The sequence below is a fragment of the Elaeis guineensis genome, chromosome 3 (genome assembly GCF_000442705.2).
Source record: "Elaeis guineensis isolate ETL-2024a chromosome 3, EG11, whole genome shotgun sequence".
In the NCBI taxonomy this organism is placed as follows: Eukaryota; Viridiplantae; Streptophyta; class Magnoliopsida; order Arecales; family Arecaceae; genus Elaeis; species Elaeis guineensis.
The window spans coordinates 49,125,119-49,141,104 of NC_025995.2; positions in this window are offsets into that span (position 1 = coordinate 49,125,119).

Below are 15,986 nucleotides of genomic sequence, written 5' to 3' on the forward strand. Positions count from 1 at the left end.
GTCCCTCTATCGTGAGTCCCAACCAAATGACAGGTCATAGATAAATCATCAAATCTCAACATCGGTCATATGATAGATTCAATCAGTTTGAGTCCATATATGATTCTATGAAAACTCTTTTCATCAATCACACTGCTATGGCCATAGACTTAAGGACTCAGCCTCTTAAATCTCATAGGATTACTCATTTCTGCTAGGATCGATAGATCCCATCTTGATGCACACCCCACTCCTACAGTGGATCAATTATTGCCAACATCCACTATAAGGGCTCATTGAGATCCATGTTGATATGTCAGTCAAACTCCAGCAGTCTCACTGCGAGCAGTAATGTCATCTCAGATCAAAGGACTAGTCATGCAACTGCAGCATCGAGAAAGTCACTAACGAGTGAGTAGACATCCATGTGACTTCTCATATTGATCACGCTCAGTGCTAGTTGTTCTCTAACAACCACCTGCACTCTCGCTCCAGTGTCACTATATTGCAGACTTGATATCCATTTATCCGAAGGAAGTAATCCGTGCACTAGTTTATCTAGATCAATCACCATCCCCATGATGATCCTATGACCAGGAGCAATTTAGAAATCAACCATTAATGACACATGCCTCAAATTTTCAACTCTTTGAGAATATGTGTCATCATCTTATTAATTCCTTGAATGATTTATGAATACATAAACATGAATGGTAATATAACTGCCCCATAAGTACAAAATCATGTCCTAGAGATATGAAATGTGTCAGCCAAGATTGACTTCTAGGGTATACATCCAACATCAATGACTTTGATCATATTCGAATTATCAATTAAATTGATGGTTTGAATTTAGAAACTACTAATTTGTATGTGTTACAGATATAGCAACTGCTAATTGTTAGCAGAATATCTTAATTATAAGTATTGTAATTTAATTAGGATTGATTAAATTATAGATCAAATCCTAGTTAATTTAAGTTAGATTTAATTTAATTAGATTTAATTTAATTTAATACTAATTAGATTTAATTATTCAAATTAGATTTGAATTTCAATCCTGATTGGGTTAGATTTGATAACCTTTCAAATTTGATTCGAATCAGGTTCAAATTAGATTCGATTTAAACTCAGATTGAACCCAATTGAACCTAACCACCTAGCCCACTTATATCTGGGCTTCTCTCTCCACTTGGCTAACCAGGAAGAAGGATGGGTGGTGATTTTTCTCGCTAATTCTTTGGTTGCACGCATGAAAGGATAGGGAGGAGTCGCCACTTGATTTCTTGATTAGTTAGGACATCTATTTAGATAGGGATAGAGCCTAACTAATTCAAACCAATTCTAATCTGATTAGAGTTGGTTTTTGGCATGGAAACTACCTATGGTTTAGTGCGACAAAACAAAAGAAGGGAGTGTTTGCATGAGATATGTGGGCGCATGTTTCTTTCCTTATCGTACCATATATATCTTCATGCCACCTACTTCTTTAATCATCCATCTCCATGCCTCATGATCTGATCAGGTTAGATCAGATCAGGTTGAGAAGTTGGAGTGGGTATGGAGTTCTAAATTTTGTGCTACAAAATAAAAGAGGGAAAGTGGGCATGTGCTAAGAGTGAGTCATGTGAGTTCTTGGCATCCTCTTTCCTCCTCCATGCCACCCTCTTGTTTCCTCCCTTCCACATCTTAGTTTTTCCACCTCTAGATCAGATCTGAGAGAGGCTTTAAAGAGGAAAAAGAAAATCAGAAAGAATTTTTAATTTTTTTTGGTGGTTAGGGTCAAACCCCAGGATCAAACAATAGGGCTGCTTCAAGTGATATTAAGTAAATGGCCCTGATCCAAGCTGGGGAACGAAGCCAGCAAGATCATCTCTGTGTGGATATCAGTAGAGGTCGGACACTTGCATGGCTCAGATGTGAACCCTGGACATCCGCAGGATTCGAAATAATCAGGTATGGAGATCGAATCTCCTGTTCACTATCGACCTTTTATTTTTGATTTCAAATTTCAGATTTTGGTAACATGTTCATCTGAAGATCCTTGTGTGGTTTGCAGATAAGATCTGATGCATGTTTTAAATTAAAATATTTTAATTTAATTTATTTATACTGTACTTACATAAACTGTTTATGAAAATTTTAAATCTGGACGCATAAAATCACTGCACTTTCTAACAGGTAGCATACTCTAAACAACAATCTTGCACATCAAATAAACATGTGGTACAGTAATCCGACACCCTTTAAAATGTTTCCTTTTAGGTGTTTGTTGATAGCTACATCATATTTGGCATTTGACTGCATTTTGTGTTTGTTGATGGCTGCATCAGGTTGGAAATATACCTTACTATCATTTTGTGTTTGGCATTATATTAAAGTAGCATTTACCTTGACGCCATGTTATCGTATTCACAATATAAATTGGGTTCTTTATATTAAAAAAATGTGTTTGAATACTGATGGTGCAAAAAATCAAAGTTTGCCGCCTTAACAATAGCATATTCAAAGCACCATATGGGCACATTTTGGGATTGCTAGCACAGGTATCCCATGATACACATAGTGAGACCAAAATTTCACTACAATCAGTTAATTACACGGGGCAACATGAGCCTATGGGGCAATTGGTATGAGATGATCCATCTAGGATCAAAGGTGATGTGGGTGAAAGTGATGAGATCACTATATTTGGTTGCACTATGGTGATCCTATATAGTGGTGATTTCAAATCTCTCCCACTCCTCAAATCACTATCCAACACGGTGATAGAAATCTGCTCTTGAGGACAGATATCCAACATCACTTTATCACAGTGATTTTATATTAAAATATGTTAACTAAAATACCCTTACAATTAAGAGACTTCCGGAAAGAGGAAATCATTTTTTTTCCATGATAATTTTTGTACGCACATGGGGTGGGTAGTTGAGGCATCCTCTTTATGGAAGAGAAGGAATGCGTACGGATACTTGGAGACGTCATCTCTACGGAAGAGAAGAAAATCCTTCTTTCATCATATTAATTAGAAAGAAAAAAAATCTATTTGGTTTTATTCTAAATTTTTCTCTACCCCAATTCTCAATTCCAACTCCTAAACAAGTTGTCGAGAATATTCTTGGTACATATGGTCGGTGATTTTGAATTCTTGTAATATACCAATCAAGTACCTTATACATATTCGGAGATCTTTAATCACTGCACTATGACAAATCAAACATCGTGATCTTAGATCACTACAGATTAGATCACCTCGAGATTTAGATCACCAGTGATCTTAGATCACTGTTGTGATCTAAATTGGATCACCAAATACCCCCTATAGGTAGAGGCGGATACGGAGGAGGGACCAGTGGGTGCCACGGCCCCCAAAGGTTGCAAAATTTTTGCTAAGGTTGTGTTTGGTAGCTGGCAATCTATCCAGATTGTCGGCAATTTAATGTGGTAATCTAGATTACTATATTTGTTACGCTTTTTAGATGATAATCCAAATTATCTCGACAATCCAGATTGCCTCATGGAAGGTAATTTGGATTGTTTTGGAGAGGGATGGCTATCAAGATTATCACTTTTTTGGTAATGTTGCAATAAAAATTTTGGATAAAATTATCCCTCAAAAAGATCACACAAAATCCATTGCCCAACCCTCCCCCTCACCCCTTTTGTGTGCGTCCCCAGCCTGCAACTCCTCCATCTTCCTTTGTCTGCCCGTGGCTCCTCTGCTCTTGTTCCCCACCACCCCCCTGTGGCTTCTCTATGCCCATCCCCACCACCCCTACGGCTCCACACGTGCCCGCCCCCTCCCCACCTTTCAGTGCCCATGGTTCCCTACACCCTTCAGCCCACCACTTCTCTGCGCCATCACCATATCTATATCACTTCCATTACTTTTCACTAGAAAAAAAGAAGAGTACCAAGGCAAAATTATTGAGGATATTTTGAAATTTTGATTTCATATTATCGATAATCTGATTGCTATATCAAATATGTTAATCAAGATTTCTAATAATTTTATGATAACATTACCTGTGTATACTAAGTATAGTAATCAATATTACTGACAATTTTAATGATGGCAATCTATCCTGAAGGTAATCTACATTATCTTCCAAGATTATCAGACAATACACCAAATGCAATCTAATATATATACCAGGTTAGTATATGGCCCACAAAGGAATTAAAAAATTCTCATATGGCTCTATAGTCATTTGAAAAATTACCATGTGACCCTTAAAAGTAATTTAGTTTTGAAAATTACCATACGGCTCCCGCAAACACAATTAAAAAGGTAAAGAAACTTCTGTGAGAAGCCATTTAGTCTTTTCCTCCATATGCACCATACAGAGCCTTGCTTTTTGGCTTTTCAGCTTTTCCTTGTTATGGTACCAGACAGCAACTCTTTCTTCCTTCTATTGGAGCATCGACTTCACTACCATTACAATTTATTGGGGGCGTCGACTTCATTAGAGTGTCTACTTGGAGTAAATAATTTTAAAATTATTTTCTTTTATTATAGGTTGATTCTAAATATTTTTCAGGTGCTTTATTTTTCCCATCTTTATTGATTTTAGTTTGGCTGCTGTTACAATGGCTTGTATGCTATTTTTTAATTTTCTTTCTTTATTATCATTGATTTTTTTAGAATACATTATGCATACTTATTTATTTAAATATTTTTGATGAATGCATTTTTTTTTAGCTTGAAAGATGTTTAAGAATAAAACTATTGACTCATTTTTCAAGAGAAAAGAGAGAAATATTGATGAAATGCAAACTAGTCTGCCAATTTTAAATTCAGAGACTAATGTTGAAAATGTTGTTGAGCAACCCACAATGCCTACCATGGAGCAACCTATTGAACCACCTCCTTCCAAAGCTATGAGAATTGAATAAGGAAAGATTAATATTGCTACTTTAATGAGTAATCTTAAAAATTGTCCATCAATTTGGGATTATCCTATAAATCAACAAGATGAAATTCGTAAGGCATATATAAATTTTGGATCATATCAATTTATTATAGATGTGTATCCACTTTCTGGTCAAAAAGATCATCCTCGTGGATTTCAAGCTCATTGGTTTAAAAGTTTTCCTTGGTTAGAATATTCACCTTAAAAAAATGCTGCCTTTTGTCTTTCATGATATTTATTTACAAAAAAATCGAGCCAAAAGTCAGGATCAGATACATGCAGTTCAAAAGAATTCAAAAATTGAAAAAAAAGTCAACAATGGAAAAGAATGTGCATTTTTATCTCATGTAGGAAAAAATTCCAATTATGGTCATAATATTGCTGCTAGATGTTATGAAGACTTGAAGAATCAATCATGTCATATTGAAAGTGTGCTACAGAAATAAACTGCACAATAAATTTTAATTAATCGGTTACATCTTAAAGCCTCTGTGGACATTATTAGATGGCTAACATTTCAAGCTTGTGCTTTTAGAGGACATGATGAAAGCTTGGAATCCAAAAATTGAGATAATTTTATTAAGATGATAAAGCTGATAATTTTATTAAGATGATAAAGCTTTTAGCTTCTTATAATGAGAAAGTGAATGAAGTTGTCTTGGAGAATGCCCCTCAGAATACAAAATATACATCACCTACTATTCAAAAAGATTTTTTTTGTTTTACATATTTTTCTTAGAAAGGTGCAAAATGAAATCCGTGATGAGATTGGTGATGCAAAATTTTGTTTAATTGTTGATAAAGCTCGAGATGAATCTAAAAGAGAACAAATGGCCCTTGTTGTTAGATTTTATAGATAAATGTGACTTTGTAAAGGAGTGGTTTTTGGATTTAGTTCATGTTAGAGACAACTACATCAACTCTTAAGTAGGAGATTTGTTCAATTTTGTCTCATCATAATCTCAACATTCAAAGTATTCAGAGTCAAGGATATGATGGAGCTAGTAATATGCATATAGAGTGGAATAGTTTACAAGCTTTAATTCTTCAACAATATCCTTATACATATTATGTACATTGCTTAGCTCATCAATTACAATTGGCTCTTATTACTGCAACTAGAGAAGTAGCTGATGTTCATGCATTTTTTCAAAATTTGAATTTTATTGTCATATTGTGAGCTGTTCTTGTAAATGCAATGATGAATTGCAAGCTACTTATGCTGCTGAAATTATACATTTGGTTGCAAATGATGAGATTGAAAAAGTAAAGGAGCCAATCAAATTAGCACATTGCAGATGTTAGGTTCTGGTTATGCAGTGGAATATGAATTTTGAGATCTCAGATTAGGATATCATCAGCTTAAAATCAGAGAAAAGAATGTATCGAAGACAGCTTTTCGAACCAGGTACGACCACTATGAATTCTTAGTAATGCCATATGGTTTGACAAATACCCCGATAGCTTTTATGGATTTGATGAATCGAGTGTTTCAGTAGTATTTAGAAAAATTATGGTTGTTTTTGTTAATGATATACTGATATTTCTAGAGATGAAGTAGAACATAAAGAATACTTGAAGATTATTTTACACATACTTCGAGAGAAATAGTTGTATGCTAAATTAAGCAAGAGTGAGTTTTGGCTGAACAAAGTAGTTTTTCTCGACCATATAATTTTAATAGAGGGTATATTGATTGATCCATAGAAAATTGGTGCCATTGTGAATTGGGAGCCGCCCACTAGTTCAATAGAGGTTAGAAGTTTTCTATGTTTGGCAGGTTACTATTGAAGATTTGTTGAGAATTTCTTAATCATTGCATCCTCAATGACAAAGTTACTTAGAAAGAATGTTAAGTTTGAGTAGACTGATGAATGTCAGAATAGTTTTGATGAATTAAAGAAATACTTAACCACTGCTCCGGTACTTACTTTTTTTTCTAGTGGTGGAGATTATGTGATATACAGTGATGCTTCCCACAAAGATTTAATTTGTACGTTGATGTAGCATGGAAAGATAATTACTTATGCTTCTTGACAGCTTAGACCCCATGAGTTGAATTATCCTACCAATGGTTTAGAGCTTGCTGCAGTTGTATTTGCTCTTAAAATATGGAGACATTATCTGTATGGAGAGAAGTACCAGATATTTATAGATCATAAAAGTTTGAAGTATGTGCTAACCCATAAAGAGCTAAATCTAAGACAGAGAAGGTGGATTAAGCTTATCAAAGATTATGACTGCATTATTGAATATCATCCTGAAAAGTTTAATGTGGTAGTAGATGCATTAAACCAAAAGTCTACAGCCACTTTGTCTCATATTAAGGCTGTGCATTTGCCATTGATGGTGGAGTTGAGGGTGCTGGATGCTGAATTATTAGTGAAAAATTCTAGAGCTTTGTTAGCTAATTTTCGGATTAGGCCTACACTAGTTGGTGAGATATGTACAACTCAAACTCAAGATCCTTAGTTAGTGAAGATTATAGATGCTATTCAGAATGAGTCTTGAGTAGATTTTATAGTTGGAAAGGATGGCATTTTGATGTATGGGAATCGTGTATGTATTCCAGAAGCAGGGAATCTTAGAAAATAGAAAATGAAAGAAGCCCACTGTTCAGCTTATGCCATGCATCTAAGGAGTACCAAGATATACCGAACTATCAAGCAAAGTTATTGGTGGAATGATATGAAAAAGAAAATAACTGAATTTGTATCTAGATGTTTCATATGTCAGTAGATAAAGGCAGAACATTAGAACCCCATGGAAAAATTACAGCCACTTCCTATTCCTGAGTGGAAGTGGGAGTACATCATGATGGACTTTATTTTAGGTCTTCCAAAAATAAGAAAGGATAATGATGTAGTGTGGGTAATTGTTGACAGATTAACCAAGTCAGCTCACTTTCTCCCTATTAAGATGACTTTTACACTGGACAAGTTGGTAAAATTATATGTTGATGAGGTTATTAGCAGACATGGAGTACCTATTTTAATTGTGTCTAATAGGGATCCTACATTCACATCATGATTTTGTCTGGATTTGCAAAAGGCTTTGGGTACCAAATTAAATTTCAGCATTACTTTTCATCCGCAGATTGATGGACAGTCAGAGAAAACTATTCAAACTTTGAAAGATCTACTTTGGGCATATATTATGGAGTTTTCAGGTAGTTGGGATGAATATTTGCCACTAATAGAGTTTGTATATAACAATAGCTATCATTCCAGCATAGGTATGGCACCATATGAAGCTTTATATGATAGAAAGTACAAAACTCTAGTATGTTAGGATGAAGAAGGAGAAAGAAAGCTCTTAGGTTCAGAAGTAGTATAGATTATAGCTGATCAGATCAGATTAATCAGAAAAAGATTGAAGGCAGCACAAGACAGACAGAAAATCTATGCAGATCCAAAATACACAAATGTAATTTTCAGTGTGGGTGATATGGTATTCCTTAAAGTCTCTCTTTGGAAGGGTATATTACGATTTGGGAAACGAAGAAAGTTAAGTCCAAGATATATTGGACCATATGAGATCACAGAGAGTATCAGGTCAGTGGCATATCGTTTGGCATTACTATCAGAGCTTTCTTAGATTTATAATGTGTTTCATATCTCTATGCTACAGAAGTATATTTTAGACCCATTACATATTCTACAGTCCAGATTAGTTGAATTAAGAGAAGACTTATTTTATCTAGCAGAACTAGTGCAGATTTTGAGTAGGAAAGAAAAACAATTACACTCTCGAGTTATATCATTGGTTAAAGTTTTATGGTAGAACCACAGTATAGAAAAAGCTATATGGGAAAGAGAAGATGAAATGAAAAGCAAATATCCACATTTGTTTCAAACCAAAGGTAACCGAATTTTGAGACAAAATTCTTTTAAAGAGGGAGAGAAATGTGACACCCTGAACCGAGAATGTGGTGATCTAAAGTAGTTGCATTCGTATTTGGCATTTATTCAAATATATGGCATAGCATTTCATTCATGATATACATGAGCACTTGAATTTTAATTGATTAGTATTAGTGAAATATAAATTTATTCAATCCTTGAGGAAGAAATTGATTTAAAAGATTGAATTGATAATAGTGGCATTGAAGTTGAATTTTTGATGATTATTGAGCAAAGAATGAGCTGATATTTTGAGAGACATTTAGGTATATATGTATGTTAAGGGTAGTATTGTGGCGAGCCGACTCAAAATCCAGGCGAGTCGCCTCGGCTGTAGAGAAACAACAAAAATAAAGTGGGTCCCAGTGTTTTGTATTTTAATTTAAAAAGAGATTCTTAAGGAGTTGACTCAGCAGCTTCAAATTATAAAGAAAAAGCAGAAATTCCTTCTAGCAGCATCTCAATAAGTGCATTAATTGCAAGACTTTTAGGTGTTTGATAAGTGGCAAGCAGCTCTCTTAATTTAATTTATTCTAAGCCTTAGCCACTGGTTCCTTTTCACTATAGATTTAATTCCTTCATTAAACCAGAAAGGACAGCAAGGGAGAGGGGTTGTAGAAGGCCATATTCTCAGCTAGAAATCCTAAAGAATTCAGTAAGAACAGGTAATTTCGAATTAAAAGAAGAAGGATCGCTGAAATTACTGATTTTAGAAAAAGAAAAGATATTGCCTTGATTTAAACAGGGCTTTAGCCATTTGAGGTAAGGATTCTTAATCCTTAAACTAGATTTAAATTGAGCCTTAAATAATCACTATCAGATTTGATATTTTGGTGAATCAAATTATGGGTTTAAACTTGAATTGAGGGTGATTTGCTGCTGTAACTTTTTTGAAACCAGATAACAGTCTAAAATTTTTTTAGCAAATAAGTTGGGGTTTATATTGATTGAACTTAGGATAAATTGTAAAGATGAAGTACAGTTAAATTACTAAAATTTTAAGTTTATGTTGAGGTTTAGCTAACCCTAAAATAGAGCAAAACAGAATATAATAAAAGTAAAAGTTAAAAGGATTGAAGACTAAGCATAAGAAGCAAAGCATGCATTCTCATATTCATGTATCATATAGTATTATATTAATAAGTGTGTGCCAACTTTATAGGAGAGGAAGAAAACTCAAGGGTTGCTTTGGGTGAATCAAGCACCAAGGTGGTGCAATAGCCATCAAGAGGTGAGTGGGTTTTCAATCTAACATTGGTATTTTCTCTACTATACCTTGCTATGAAAGAATATAATTCTGAAAATGAAAGTTAAATTTCTATTATTTTACAGCTTATATATATTGATGCAAGTATGGAAATAAGGAGTGATATATTATTGAACGTTATTATGAATATGTATGTGTATGTGAATCCGATTTGAACAGCATACCATGTTGGTTTTGAAAAATGTTCTCAAATTAGCTTATCAGTCTTTGAAAATTTATTGAGCATGCTTTTGAAAAGGGCTATCCATAGGAGATGAAAGAATTATGCCCTACAAGCCAATCACACATGGGTTGCGATAGGGTGTTTATTATAATTTGCCTTCCAAACTCATGTAATTGACATTAACATTATTAATTAAATTGATATTTTTGATTCATTATATGCTACATCTTATTAATTTTAAGATTATAATGAACTCCATAGATCTGGACAATGATTTTAGGACCATGATGAGATCATGCCAGTGAGACCTAAATTTTTGATAGCTCTGACTAAAATATTCCTAGTCGTTGGTATATTGAGTCGGAGATCAATTATACCGGTAAGACTGGTATGTCCTATGTATGCTCAGAAATGAGGATGGTTGATCTCACAACCACTTGTATAGTGACACTAATACAAGGATATGAGTGCTCATTAGAGAATGAGTTCACTGAATTGATCTACAAGAGAATAATCAGATGGAGTCTTATTTATATTTTAATTGATAATTCTCTAGTGGGAGTTGTGTAAGTGATCCTTTGACTTGAGGTCACCATAGTACTTTGTGTACATGGATCCATATTTTGGTTCACTACCTAACTTGATTCTCTAATCCTTGTATGGAGTGTTCTGGATATGGTGAAGTATGCATGGAGATTGTGAGTGATCAATAAGAGATCAGTCACTCCTAATAAGGAGAGCGAATATCCTATGTGATCTCATAGGACGGTGATTCTGGAAGTCTTTGGTCAAAGCAGGGTGATAATTAAAAAAAGATTTCTACTATATCATCAATTAAATCATCACCTTTAGATCGAGATACATAAAGATAAGTGATTAGGTTTGACATATTTTCATACCCACAGCTCATCTGAGATATTATTTGACTACACGAAAACTTGTCATTGAAGGGTATTTTGGTAATTTTATCAAAATTTCAAATCTTCTAGATAGTAATGACATATTCTTATATGTCAATCTTGACTTGTGGGCTTAATAAAAATTAAAATAATTTGATTTTGAAATCAATTTGAAAGAGTCCAAATTGATTGGGACTCTTCGGATGACCTAATCTCATCAGATTAGGGTTACATTGAAAGTTCGGATCCACTACTGGCTAGATTTGAAACTCAATGGGTCACATACTTTGAGATTTGATCTTTGATCTTGGTCTAATTTAATTAGAATTTAATATAAATTTTATGGATTAATTTGATATGCTAGCACATTGTATTAACCCAAGTTCCCAAATTGGTTTGGTTCAAAGTATTTGAGCTAACCTAGACCAGTTGGATTTGACCTAATGAGATTGGGTCAATTTGGATTGGATTCTTATCCAATTTGAACTAGTTTCAAGTGGAGAAGGACTCCTCCATGTTCACCAAAAATCACATAAAAATATAATTGCCGCCCACCTCAAATCAACGTGAGAAATAAAGAGACCTTCTTAAAGAAGGCTCTTTATTAAACACGTTGCCTTAGAAGATAAATCAGAAATCCTATGTTTTAATGCCAAAAATTAATAAAATTTTTATGGAATGTAGAGAAGGAAGTATCATTCTACTCCAAGTATTTTAATCACTAAAAATTCACTCAATAGATTTATTTGGCATGTAGAAAGTTGGAGCGCCAAAAGTTGGCACCCCTTCATCCCGTGTAACGTCCCCTGGTCCCCTATTTATAGGGGATGCCTCAGATGGTTTCTAGCTGATATTTTTGTGTGAACTAGAGAGAAGAGACATGGAAATCATATAAAAAAATCTAAAAAAATTCTAAGAAAAAAAAGAAGGGAATTTGAGTGGCAAAAATTGCTACAAGGGTGGTGAGATTTTCAGCAAGTGTTGCTGGAGTACCCTAGGATTTAATTTTTTCATATGTTGGAGTTAAAAAGTAAATCCTAAGTTATATGAAATCTGAAGGGTATCTTCTTGATATCATTTTGATAGAAAGATCAAAAGTAACTAGATTTTGGTGCGATCGTAACATAAGTTTGAAGCCGGTAGTATTCTTGAGAAGATAAGGCTGCGGCTGCGCACCGGTTGAGAAGGATCTTGGCCAACTTCTGTGTGGATCACCGTTGGAGGACTTCTACCTTGGGGTCTTGTGGAGAACATCAATATGCCACTTTTCTATTTTAGTTAAAGTATAATATTCTATCTCTTTGCATGTTTGAATTTATTTTGATCGTATTCGACAAGATGATTCTAGGATTTTAGGTTCGGCTCAATAGTTTTATTTGATAAAGCTATTGATTTTAGTATTTTAAAAAAATTTAAAAATTATTTTTTACTATGTAGTCAAAATCTAATAGTGGTATCAGAGCCATCTTGTCTGATTTGATCAAACAAGTACAATATAGTAGCTTAGAATTGTTCTTGTTATCCTGCCAAAAGTGTAGCATTATTTTTGCATCGATTCTTCAAACTCAAAAAAATATTTTTGATTCTAAATTTTAATTATTAAATTATAAATTTATAATAATTTTGAATTTTATTATCATGGTTGCATGATGATTAAATTGATATATAGCTAATAAGGGTGTTATGCATGCCTAATTAGATTAGAGTATGTTATATTATATGAATTTGTTAGTCATATGTTATGACTTTGATTGCACCTTGATGTATTTTTTGGCATGATAATATGATTGCTATTTTGAATAGTAGAAGCATGTAAATTTGTATAATTTGTAGTGTATATTTTTTATGCTTATTTAGTTAGGATGTGTCGAGACCAGTTTAAAGTTTCTCGTAAAATTATATTAAGTTGTAATATCGGAATTTACTTTTAAATCAAAAGTCAAATTATTAAGATCAATTGGTATCGAGAAAAGTGTGAAAGGTGGTTTTCTAATTAGGTCCATATGCTGGCCTGGCCAACTTTATTGGTGTTTAGAAAAGCTACGGAGAGCCTCCCACCTGTTGGAAATAGTATCCCAAAACCAATCGTCAGCCTGTTGACGGTTGTGCTCTTTCTTATATTAGTATATGAATTATAAATTAATAAAAGTTATTTTGATATTTTTTATCATAAATTATTTCATCTTCTAATGAACTCCTGTGTTGTGGTGAAGTCTTTAGGACTATTTAGACTCGACAAAGGAAGATTTGTCGTTTAGTCCTTAAACCTGTTTGTGACCAAATGATACGTTGTTACCAAGGACAACAATGTTTATCAAGCATAGGTCGTTGTTTGCCATATGGATTGGTTGTCCTCTTAACCAAAGAGTATGGAGACACTGGTATGGCATATAGGTGAGATGTAAGGGTACATCTACATTGAACGTGACCGACTCCGGAGCTTTTTTCTGCTGTCAAGATTTGCTCCGATGGGTTATGGGTATAACTGTCCCTCCACTTGAGACTGCCACAGTGACTTGCAAGCAACTCACTGCACTTAGGCACCGGACTACCTGAATTTCTAATTCAGTGATGGAAGGTTGCTGGGTGTAGTCAAGTACTTGACTTGTCGGTGCGTGTGTCAAGATGGGATTGACCACTCCAGTTCAGGAGCTGTGTACAGTCGTGTTTCAATTTAACAAAACCTTGGCCAGGGTAGTCCTAGTGAGGAGTCATAGGACTGTTTGAGTTGAGCATGATTCGGATGATCTGATCAGGGTTGACAGTTTAACCCTGAGTTGTCCTATACACAGGGGTCAAAAGGGATGAATTATACAGTAACCATATTCGCGTAGGTTCTGAATGTTGCGATTGTGACTATTCGATCTATCCGGATATCGGATACCATTGCTAGATGGTCACTTCGATTAGTACAGAAATTGATTCCTGTGCTATCGGCTTAGGTTCGAACCTGCGGGGTCACACACATTAGAGGTTTCTATCTGATCTGATGGCTGGTGAAGAGTCCCACTGGATTGGGACTCTTAGACCAAGAGTCCTAATACTTGGGGACTCTGAGTCTTATGTGTCTGGAACTCTGTGATCGAGAATCAAGATTCTCTGATCATGAGTTCCACATATTTTGGATACCAGGGTCAAGAGTCCCACTGGTTTGGGACTCTTCGATCAGGGTTTCATATCGATGGACTTTGATGCCCGATTGCCCATCGGATTTGGACTCAGTATTTATGAGAGGTTTAATTAGTGATTTGATCACTAATTAACTCAATTTGATTGAATAATGATTTTTGGATCAAGTCCAATTGAATTGGATTCAGTTGGGTTTGATCCGATTAGGTTAAGAGTTGACCTAATCGCCAAGGTGGTTTGGTCTCTGATCTGATCAGGAGTTGGGCTTAGTCAATTCCTGATTTGATTAGAATTTTATTGAGCCTAATTAAGCCTAATTGTGTTGGATTTAATTTAGTCTAATTGTGCCTAACCTATTTTAATAAGGTTGGTTCAATTAGGTTGATTTAATGTTTAAAACCACCTTGACTTATCTCCCTACGCCACCTCACCTCACCTGCGCCTATTTGAATTCATGAGAAACAAGTTCTCATGAATTTTCTCCCACGTAGAAGCCTTCCCATGCCCTCCCTTATGCACCACTTGTGTGAATAATGATAAGGTTGGTTGGTCATTCAAATTCAAATAATGTTTGAATTTGAATGGGCAACTAATCCATGCGCCACCTTATCCTTTTATGCATCCCATTCTCTACACGAGAAAAAGTTTCTTGTATAAATTCTCCATGCACAAAGAACCCACGCCCTTTCTCTTCTCACATCTTGAGTGGATAAGGATAGGTTGGTTGGCATTTGAATTCAAATTCGATTTGAATTCAAGTGAGTAACCACCTAGCTTTATCCTCTCACACGGTGAAAATGATGAAAAGATGCGGTCTTGCACCATTTTAAAATGAGAGAGAAGGTGGGGCGTGCGATATCTGATTCGAGAGAGAAAGGGTGGTGTGAGAAAGGCCTTCTGCGTGAGAAAAGAAAAGAAAAGAAAAAAAAAGAAGAGAGAAAGGGCGCAGGGTCTTTTGTGAGTACCCTAGGGTTTCTGCCTAGGGTTCGGGAAGTGGGAAGGTGAGCTACGAGTGTTGTGAGCCCACCAAACTTCAGGGAGAGCTTCATCAATCTCTCAAGCTCCTTTGCTGATGATCCAAAGTATCCAAAGAGTCGGCAGACATCGATCGAAGGAGTTCGATCAGCATCGGCCATCGAAAGGATTCTGCAACAAACTAGCATTCGTGAGAAGCTGATCAGATCGGAAGCTTCGTGTGGACGATCCACAGAGATCGGACATATTGTATGACTGCATTGTGATGATCAGACCTTCTCGATGGTGATCAGACTGCAGCGATCAACTACCTGCACGAAGGTAATGTGTTCTGAACACATAACAGTAAAACATTTACTGTAGAATTCAAAATTTTAGATTTAAATGCATGCTATATATATCATATTTAGATCCTTGTGTAGGGTTAATACATGTTAATTAATTAGATTAATTAATAATTTTTACTGTAAAATTATAATTTTGAAAAAGTTTTAAAATTACCATTTTACGCCTACACTGAAATTCACTTCACCACCTACTTACCTGGTCAATTTGGTCTTCTTGAATTTCGAACTTAGATTGATTAGTGATGTAGACACTACAAGGGCCTTCCTTCAAACTTAGTTGATAGAGTATGTCAAGATCTCAGTGAGCTTGTTGTGCTATCCACAAAGCTTACTATAGAAATTGACATGATGTTGATCAAATACATATTGATGTTTATGGTATATTTGAATAGTGTTACTTTATTGTGCTATC